Source organism: Etheostoma cragini, chromosome 7 (assembly GCF_013103735.1).
Source record: "Etheostoma cragini isolate CJK2018 chromosome 7, CSU_Ecrag_1.0, whole genome shotgun sequence".
NCBI classification, from domain to species: domain Eukaryota; kingdom Metazoa; phylum Chordata; class Actinopteri; order Perciformes; family Percidae; genus Etheostoma; species Etheostoma cragini.
This window is the reverse complement of record NC_048413.1, coordinates 13975856-13986151: the sequence shown is the minus strand read 5'-3', so window position 1 is coordinate 13986151 and position 10296 is coordinate 13975856. Positions and strand designations below refer to the sequence as shown.

At 40.3% G+C, this 10296-nt stretch overlaps 1 long non-coding RNA gene across 4 annotated transcripts in view; it reads left to right on the top strand.

The window, feature by feature from the left end:
• The window catches only part of LOC117947668, a 30289-nt gene that overhangs the window by 243 nt on the left and 19750 nt on the right, over positions 1-10296 (top strand). For all 4 annotated transcript variants that reach the window (XR_004657286.1, XR_004657287.1, XR_004657285.1 and 1 more), the window contains exons 2-3: positions 3564-3814; positions 4591-4636. This is a non-coding gene — a long non-coding RNA (uncharacterized LOC117947668). The remainder of the gene's footprint in view (positions 1-3563; positions 3815-4590; positions 4637-10296) is intronic.

The following is a 10296-nucleotide window of genomic DNA, read 5'->3' as shown; positions in this document are numbered from 1 at the left end:
CGAATTTGATGGAAAAAAGTCTTTTAGCTAGCTAGCTTAGTCATCATTATAATGAGAAACTTTCTTAAATTAACAAATTAGCTAACGTTTGTATCTTAAAATAATGACTTATTATCTCAAAATAATGAGAAACTTTCTCAAAATAAAGAGATAGTGGCTATATTTAACGCTATGTGGGATATCTTTTTAATACTATTTTTAAATGTGTAGCTAGGCCTACATTACATTTCAATTACTCTCACTATTTAAACCAGTTAGCTATGGTAACTATTTGCTGTAAGTATTCAGTTATTTCCAATACAAAGCAATTATTTTTAAAGCTCTCTGATTGGGAATAATCTACCTGTGAATATTCTATCTATCATCTTTCTACTTCTTAAAAAACTCCCTCTATTGTAATATTTTAGGGGATATTAGTGGTTACCTATTGTGTCTGTTATTACATCGACAATCTGTAGAAACACCTATTTGCTGTACAGAATGGTCCATGGATGTATTAAAATAATAAAGGGACACAGTAGTAAATAACGCAAGGAAATGTATAAAGTTTATTTTCATGTATGTCTTTGAGTAGCTAAGAGGCTCAGGCACAGCAGGGACCACACCTCCCGCATCTCCCCATGATCCATAAAAAAACACAAGAAAGCTCATTTGAATATTGGTCCTGATGACACTGAAGGAAGGAACTGTGAAGGCGAATGAGTCTGAAACAGCTGGTTTATGTTTGAGTCATGTTTTAAGTTGTTGTTTTTTTATTTGAACTTTGCCCACTAGGGGGCAACGCAGACAAAGTTTTGCTAAGTGTGTTAAAGCAGTCTTTAGTGGCTAAATTTCTGAAAGTAGATCTACTGTAGACCTACTTTCAGAAATTTGTCAGGTGAAGTAGGTATACTATAGACCTACTTCCATTTCAAACATGTAGACTGTTTATATCTTTGGGAAGCTCTACATAATGGTAGCCTGCAATATTTTTAGGTTATGTATTTGTCAGGTAATTTGTTTGCAGTCTTCAAATGTGCTATATAAATTAAGGCAAGGCAATTGATTCGATTTGGTCTCTTCACTCTTCACAGTAACTTGAAAACATAAAAGACATGTAACCTGTCAAATCAGATTCAATGTGTTTTATGTTGTGACATTAAACAGTACGCACAGGGAAGATTTCATGTGGACAGGATTATTACAATGATAGTTATTATGATCTATATTTTAAGATTTTTTTTATTGCCATTGCAAAAGTACAATCAAACTGTGCTGTGCAGAAATCTGTTAGTAGGTGCATACAAATGACAATATTAATTATAAATGAACAACTAAATTACAAAATTAAGTGTTGCACAACATACACAATTTCCTCAGGAACAACACTAGATTGTTTGTGAAGTCTTTATGCTGGTTGGGAGTTTCTTGGTTTAGGAAGGGTTAGTGTGTGTATGTGTATTTGAGCGTAGGAGGTGTCTACTGATGACTCTGAAGAACGTTTGTAAGTGGCCAAATGAGGATTAGAGGAACAGGGGGGTTGGGTTTGTTTGACACAAAATCTGCTGAACAACGAGAGATGTTTGTTTATCCTGATCTGTGTGTGTGTGTGTGTGTGTGTGTGTGTGTGTGTTAGAGCCCGACCGATAAAGGATTTTTAAGGCTGATACCGATACAAATATTTGTTTTTTTTTAAATCTGAAATGCTGATATATCGGCCAATGCATATTTAAAAAAATAATAATCCAGAAACGCGTTACAAACATAAACAGATTTTCCTAACATTAGTTATTTGTAGTTATTTATGAGTTCTTACTAAAATAATATGGAAATAATTTGTTTTATTGTCACAACAGGACAGAGGAACACCACAATATATTGAAGTTCAGATAAATAAAATGTATAAAAATACAAACTTAAGATATGAAACTTAAAGTCTTTAAACAAAAAAACATTAACAAAAAAAATAATCAGTGTTGCCAACAGGGACGTTTTAGAGTGCCCTGTGGTGGACAAACTTATATCGGCCCGCCGATATACAATTGGGCTCTAGTGTGTGTCTGTGTGTGTTTCTGACAGCCTCTAATTTGTCTGCCTACCCATGTTTGTGTTTGGAACTGAATGCTATCAGAGTCTATGATGACTCAGCCGTCCAGATTGTCTTACTGTAGGATCATCTCTCTCTGTCTCAGCCCTGCTGTGCAGACAGTGACTCAGTGTCAGCAATCATCTTACTGTTCTGGCGGCTATGTCCCCAAATGAGCCAGAATAGCACCCGGACAGCAGAGATGGTATGTTCCTGTAGTGCCCCTGATAGCAGTGTGCATGTGTAACTGTTTATCTTACGACATCTCCATGCATTGTGTGTTTGTGTGTCAATGACCCAGAGAGACAGCAGGGCCAAAAAAAAAGACTTAAACGGCCGCAGCTGCATTTCCATGGCAACAGGGTGTTTTAATGGAGGGACATTATGGGGTAGAGAGCAGGGTAATGACTGCTCTGGCCGTTGGAATGCCTTGATCTTATCAATATGGCGAGAGGGGATGCTCCCACTTTCTGATGGTCTAATAGCCCCTGCTCTAATAGACAGGCAGCCTGGGCCACTGACGTCACTTGGAAACACAGGACCACCCCTCCCACATACACACTGTCACACACACTCAAACCCATAGCACTGATTTTTCCATAGAAGCATCAGCACATAACTGTGTCCAGTTTTCTGGTGATGCAATCTTGATAGCTAGTTATAAGGTCCTATTTTAACTTTGCCTTTCTGACAAATATTGCACATATATTGGTGATGGAAATGTAATCAAAGGGCATTTCTTTCAGGAGAGGAGGAAACAAGGGAATGGATGAGGAAAGAGCAAAAGAGAGATACGAGTTTATTGAAAAGCTGTTTGCAGAAGAATGACCTGTCACTGTTTTGGCACCCTCAGACACTCTAGTACTCGCAATACCCTTGCGAATCTCACACAGCACGGCAGAGTGTATACACGGGCAAATCCTATAAATCCATTTGAATACCACAACAGTCTTCTTCTAATCTGTTTGTTTGAAATTTGTGATGAATCGGCAATTTTCAGCAGACCCAACGCAGGCCTTATCCACACCTATTTGTTCATGTTAAGGGTCGAGTTATTTCTCAACACGATTGGTTCGATGCCAGTGGAGGAGTGTGTGTGTGTGTGTGTGTGTGTGTGTGTGTGTATGTGTGTGTGTGTTCCTCTTTATCTCACTCAATGAGTGAGTGGAGGTTGGTTGTAAGGCTATCTGTCCCTCTCAGACACCCAATCTGTCTCTGTCACTGTGCCTGCAGCCTGCATGCACACACATACATGCTCAGACACACATACGTTGAAGAACTGGCCTCAGTGACGTTAACTTTGTTAGATGCTGATACTGCATCTGTGCCATATTATTTTGTATTTTGTACTAGCCAGACCAAAAATGCATCACTTAAGTTATTACCGACTAGAGTAGTTTTTCAATTAGATGTTGTCAATCAATCAATCAATCAATCAATTAAGAATAATGATCTAAGTTTAATGTATCAAAGTCCCTTTCTCTCTCTCTCATGACAGGTAGACAGATAGTGCTCAGGGTGAGAGCTGGGCCTGTACTGAAGTGTCCCATTGAGCTTGCTGAAGTGGACTTATCTCCTACCATCCCTTCTGGCATCTCATTCTTTCCTGGATTCAGACAGGGCTGAGAGTCACACTCATCCAGCCCTCCTCACACCATAGAGGCCTCTCTCTTCTGAGCTCAGTCCCACACTAGACCCCTCAACTATACATCTTCCTCACAGTTGGCAGAGTGCTGCATGATACTCAAGGTAATGATCGTGTTTTATGAGGACTGGACAGTTGATAGTGATGGTTCTGATGTTGACAGAAATATTGATGCCACTGCCTAGGATACCGCTAATTCTGAGTGGACAATAAAGACACTATCAGGGAGAGATGGCTCTGAGTTATTAAAAACAATCTAAAATGCAAATGAGAGTTCAATGAAAGCATTATATACTTGAGCAGCAAGCAGCAATGCGTGAGGTCTGCCAGGGACAAACACAAGTAGATGTTTGAAATACTGCAACAGTCCAGCTTCACTATGGACACACACATAATATAAACAAACACTAAAAGTAGCAATTGAGATAAAACAAACAAGATTAAATAGCACATGTAAGGCTATTCCATGCTAATCTTGTGTGTTTAATCTGTTCTGAAAACATGTAGAAACGTTACATGGTTGTACGTGGGGTCTTGTTGTCTCCATAACCAGCAGAGACTCGAGGAGGTTACTGCGCTCAGCCAAGAAAGTAAATCCACGCAAAAACCACAACGTGTGGTTTTAGACTTCTGTTTTTTAATCTTTTAAACAAACAAGATATTAGTTGTTCATTGTTGAGCTGTAGAGGTGCTGTTAGGTGGATTGTTTTACCTTTGCACATCTGTTTCCCCCTTTGGTCTTGGTGCTAAGCTAACAAGCTGTTGCTGGCAGCAGCTTTATATTTATTGCACGGGCATGACAGTGGTATCAAGTGTCTCATCTAATTCTCATGTCTAGCTATTTCCTTTTTTTGTATCTTCTATTTTTGTTTATTTTCAGATCATGACTCAGAGAACAAAGGAGCGTGGACACAAGGATGCATAAAGTAAGGACAAAGTTTCTATTCCAGGGAATTTTGAGACACATACATTTGGCCAAGACACACAAACAATTTTGACACTGAAGATGTGCATACCTAAATAGTTAATGTTAGAGCCAGCCAACGTAGCATGCAAAGTGCGTCAGACCACATTTGATGATGCTCGTTGTTGTTTCTTTGTGAAGACAAAGAGGCAAGTTGCAGTATTTCATTTGTGTTTGTCCCATGAGTAAAGACCTTACGCTTAGCTGCTTTATATTGTTGTCCTCCTCCTGTAAAGTATGTAGTATATGTATTATCCCTGTAATTGAGCTCTCATTTGTATTTTACATTGGTTTTAGTAATTCATCTATACAAAGTCTCTTTTTTAAACTCTATTTTTAAGGGCAACATTACCAACATTAAAGGTAACTTAAAGGCACTGTAGGACTAGTTCACAGTACCTAATGAACTGATAATCAGTTAATCACTGAGATTCCAAGGGTGGAGGCTGCTACTATGATGGAGAGTCCTGGTGATGACACCACTGCTGTGGGTTTTTGTGTGCACAGTATGCATTCTCATAATGATTGTTTCTATAGGTTTTCCTACATGTATATCTGCACGTTGTTTAGTCTGGCGTGGTGTATTGTTGTGAAGTATAATCATGTTTATTGATTTGTTCACTACGAGTAGGAGGCTTTTCAAGCATACACAACTTTCCTTCTCTTTCCCTCACTCTCCCACTTTGCCTCTAAACTACAGGGTGAGAGAGTGCATTGCAGGGAGGTGGTTACTCCTATTCAGGGTGGCCATATTGCCAGATTCCCCAACCAATCCAAGAAACCTTTCAACATCACCTTTCCTTACAGCGTGTAACTCTGTCAGATTACATATTCCTTGTGCTGCAGTTGTTGTTGTTGTATGCGGCTTGGCTCTATTTGTGGTAAACAGCTGTTGGTGTGTGCTTTGGTGTCTGATAAACACATTAGACTGTTGTTTACTCTCCCCTAAACCATCCCGGTTCAAACACTTGATAGAGACAGAGCTTCAAGCCAATAATGAAGATTTGTGCATCATCATAGTACTGTGACTAGTGAGATTAAAAACATGCTGCCCCGGCGTACTTGACACACCCACACTCACACACAAACACAAACACACACACACACACACACACAACGCACTAGTTTTAGTGTACTGTTTCATAAGACTATGCAACATATAAGTGTGATTTATGTTTTCACAACCTCTATATGTATGTATGTGCACCTGGTGTAAATGGGTGTGTGCATATAATATGCATGCATGTGTAATGTATGTCCTGTCCCATATGTTCATAGATATATGATGTATATTTACACCTAGTACAGTGAAGTTGGTTTCTATAGCCTGCCCCCACAGTCTCTGGTCGAGAGAAGCAGTTTTCTGGTCTGATGTGAATCAGAACATTATCCGTAGTTGACTGGGAGTTACTGGAGTTACTGATTTTGCAAAAACAAGGTGTGGTTCCCTTTTACATAATGTTATGCATGTTTAATATCTCTAATTTGAAGTACCCAGTTGAAATACAAATCTATGTTAACAAAGTCCAGATATTAACAGTAATAGTAAAACATGTCATCTATTGGCATGTAATAGAATAAAATTCTAGATATATGAGATCAGACTCCGGATTTGGTTGTTGTAGCATTAGTATCTAAAATGGGTTAAGCCTGTTTGAAAGCCCTATTAGACTTGATTGAATTATCTCCTTACAGAGAGTGGGAGGCCAAAGCATATCCAAGTCACCCTGAACAGAGAAAGGGACAGATGAGTTTCCTTCTGATGTTTTGTTACACAAGCGCTTTATTGTATTACTGAAATTACATTGTTCCCGTGGCAGCTCTGTGTAAATGTTTTGTGCACAGTATTCCTCCATTTCACGCAGAGTGCTTGCTTTGTTTACCACTGTTTACTGAGCGACTGAGGCTACTGTTCTGTGTCCTTGCTCTCGTTCAGTTGTCTCAGTGCTGGTAGAAGGTGAAGCCCAGTCAGTGGTAGTGTGGAGTCTTGTTACTGCTGCACTGGACTGTAGGCATCAACAGACTGATTGTGAAAAAAGACATATGAAGTTAAAGAAAATCCCAAATTTCTATAATTCTATGACTGGGCTAATCGAAGTTCCATCAAGACAGTATATTCCGGGAAGATGTGTAAGAAAATGAACACTGGAGAAAACTGCACCTCAAAACACAAACAAGACAGTCTTCCACATTCCACGTGGAGAGTGTTTGTTTGTGTGAAGTAAGTTTGGGATTTGTTATACAAATCTGTGTGCATCTTTAGTGATTTGTGTTTTTCAATGTGAGGAGTCTAGGATACTGGGAGTGGGACATTGGCTCCAGTGATGTGGTAACACATCTTCTCCACTCTAAGCAACAATAAACACACAGTTGGGAACATGTTTGAGTTCAGGTAGACACTCCAGTAGATGCTTTCACCTTTTACCCACTAGCCACTTAAGAAGCTATGTCTAATGTTATTCGTAACGTAACGTTCAGACCCTTTAAATTTGCGTCTGGTACTGGATTTTCTGATTTGAGGAGACATAGCGTACAACCCGTTGGTGCAACATATGCTGATTAAAAGTCATAGGGATGAGCTGAGTTTTGGTTTGATTGTGTGTGCACACTGTGATGGCTCAGCGCTATATCTATCAATGTCATTCAGGTAGCCATGGTATCACTGTTAGTGTCAGCATCAGTGTGTGTCAGCTGGTATCACTCACTGGTATCTATGTCTGTGAGGCCTACACAATTTGACCCTGACCCTGTATCTCTCCTGTTTCCCACACCTCTGTCTCCCATTGTGTGTGTGTGTGTGTGTGTGTGTGTGTATGTGTGTGTGTGTGTGTGTGTTTGTGTGTGTGTTGTCAGCCCAAACCCCCAGATTCCTTGGTATGTTGGTGGAATTTCGACTATTTTTCCAGGTCACCGTTGTTTGTGCCTTGCGAGGTGTGTCTGTAAATTCCCACACAAGGAGGGAGATAAACACACTCACACTGTTACATGCATATACAAAACCTTGTCACATCGCAGCCCACACCTTGTACGGTGAAGAATTCACAGTGACAAACTGTCTTAAATGTCCAACTAAGACTCAGCACCACCACTCTTTGTCCTTTGGTCTTATGGAGGCGGTTTGTTAGTTGAAACCTGCAGAATATTATGCTATCCAACACTAAGCTTGACTTCTGGCCTACCATTGAGTGAGTTATGCCACAGATAAATTAGGGGTGACTAATTGGTGCTCTATCAAGTCCCACAAGCTTTCTACTCAGGGAAAATTCATTGAGGTCAACCTGCAAGTGGTTGTATGTGTTAGTTGTTAGAGCAATTATAGAAGCGCTTGAAATGTTTTACATGCAACGATTAGTGAGTGGTGAAATAATCCTCTGCCAGTAAATGGAATTGTTAGGAAAATTATTTTTTTTTCTTTTACTCAGCAACTTGCCAGATCAAAGAATTGATTTGGCAACCAGTTGCCTGTTGACCGATATTTTAAAATGACTTGGAAAATAGAAATGAGTTTACTTTGAACCATTATAGGAAATGATGGGGCAAAGTGGGCCGTTTTCGCTGTAGGTCTCTGGAGATAACTGTTTTGTGTCGTAATCTCATTTTCCCCTTAATGCAAATGCTGCGATTCATACTTTCTCTCCCTTTCTGTCTTTACACCCCTCGGGTCCTGGCAGGTCACGTAAATATTAGTCTATGCTCCCTAATAAATCTGCACCTCCTACTGCTCCCACAGCCTCCCAACCCAAACCTATTACCAACAAAGCTGCACCACCTAGTACATAATGGCTGTCACTCTCCCAATAATAGAGGCAGAGTGAATGATCAGTAGAAGAGTTGACACTATAGGCAGTTACACCAGTGTTTCCGCTAGAAAAACCATTGTGTGACCTGTAAGGTTTTGTTTCACAGGTCAAATGGGAAAATGGGAAAAGTTCCAATCAAATATTTTCCATCTTTATTGCGCTTAAAATGATTGATGGGCTGGCTATATAAGGAATAATATCATCAAGGGATGTAGGATTGGACTGTTTTTATTGAAATAAAGGCCACTTGCTACAGGCAGAGAGGCCAAAAGAATTAAATCAATGCACATAACAATTTGCCCATCTGAATTATAATAGCCCTATTTTCCACTTGCTAGGCAGAGGAAATAAAACAATACAAACCACAGTACAAACAAACTGGCTCATAACATTAAAACGTGCCAACTTCAATCAAAATCATTTTAAACAAGTGTCTTTCCACAACTCACAATATATATTAGACCTCTGCCGTCCCCCAGGCAACTTTCCTGCGCGGTTCTGATGTGTTTTTCCAGGGAGAAAATACAGCAGAAACAGGTGTTCTTTTAAATAAATTCACCTCTTTGCTACCCAGACAGAGAAGAACTAAGCTACATGAGCAAGCCGTTACTGTTTAGAGGTGTCAACAGGCGATGGATCAGTGGTGGTTGTTTACGGTCCTGAAGGTTCTTTGTTGATACACCTAAACTTTATGACCCCTGACCTCTACCAGACTTCCCGTCCAACCTCCAGGGAAAAAAATGACCCAGGTTCTACTGGCCCTGGGGGGTAAACTGATCCCACCACACACACACACTTGTATGTTTGCATGCACTTTCTGGTCACTAACAGTGAGTGACAGAGTAAAAAGGCTCGCTAACTTACTGAAAGTTTTACCAGACAGGTGATAGGTGAGCCCAGGGGGTACTGAGGGGGTCCGATCCTAGCCTGCAGGTATGTGAACTTGTGAATCTGTGTGCGAAACAAATCGCATGGCTGACACCCGGACCACCCCATGGTAAAAGTTATAGGGCAATTGTTGGTGGGGTCTCTAGCTAGATCCCAACAGACAGAAGCATGTATCAGAGGCAAGAGGCAGGAGGGAGTCAGTCAGAAGGCTGTGGCAGGTGGGGCGAGTAATGATGATGAATTATGAGGTTCTTTCTGCTCAGATTAAGATCTAGCTTATAAACATGCCTGCCAGGTTTCTAGGTAACCCTATACATATCTCTCCCTTTATCCGTCTATGGGACACCTTCTTTTCACCATCTCACAGCTCTTCTTTTTTTCCTGTCTCTCAGTCCAAGATTTTAGATGTTAAATTCAGTTCACACAGTCTTGGTCCTCTCCATGTACCTCCAGGCTCTGTCTGTCTGTCTGTCTGTGTGTGTCTGTCTCTGTGTGTGTGTGTGTGTGTGTGCGCGCAACAGGCGCGCACGTGAGTGCGTGCGTGTACTTGCATGCATGTTTGTGTATGGAATCAGAGTGCGGTTTATCCTCTATTCTCAGGGTTGTGGCCATTTGGCAACCAGAGCTCAGGCTGACATGCATTACAGCCTTGACATAAGGTTGATACATCTACACAACTGTCAGTACCGAGTTACAAGGGGAGTGAGAGAGAATATAGAAGTGTTTAAAACAGGTGACACTGTTGAGAATAACTGTGATGATGTTAAATATATGATTGGGCTTTCTGCATGGCAAACAGTCTAAAGATAATGACACAGTGTGTGTTTCAGTGTAAAGGTGCCATCTTATAATGTTACCATTTAACAAAATATGGAAACATTATGTGATGCTGTGCTATAAAGCAGGTACAGGCTTCAATATACAGCAAGTTAAA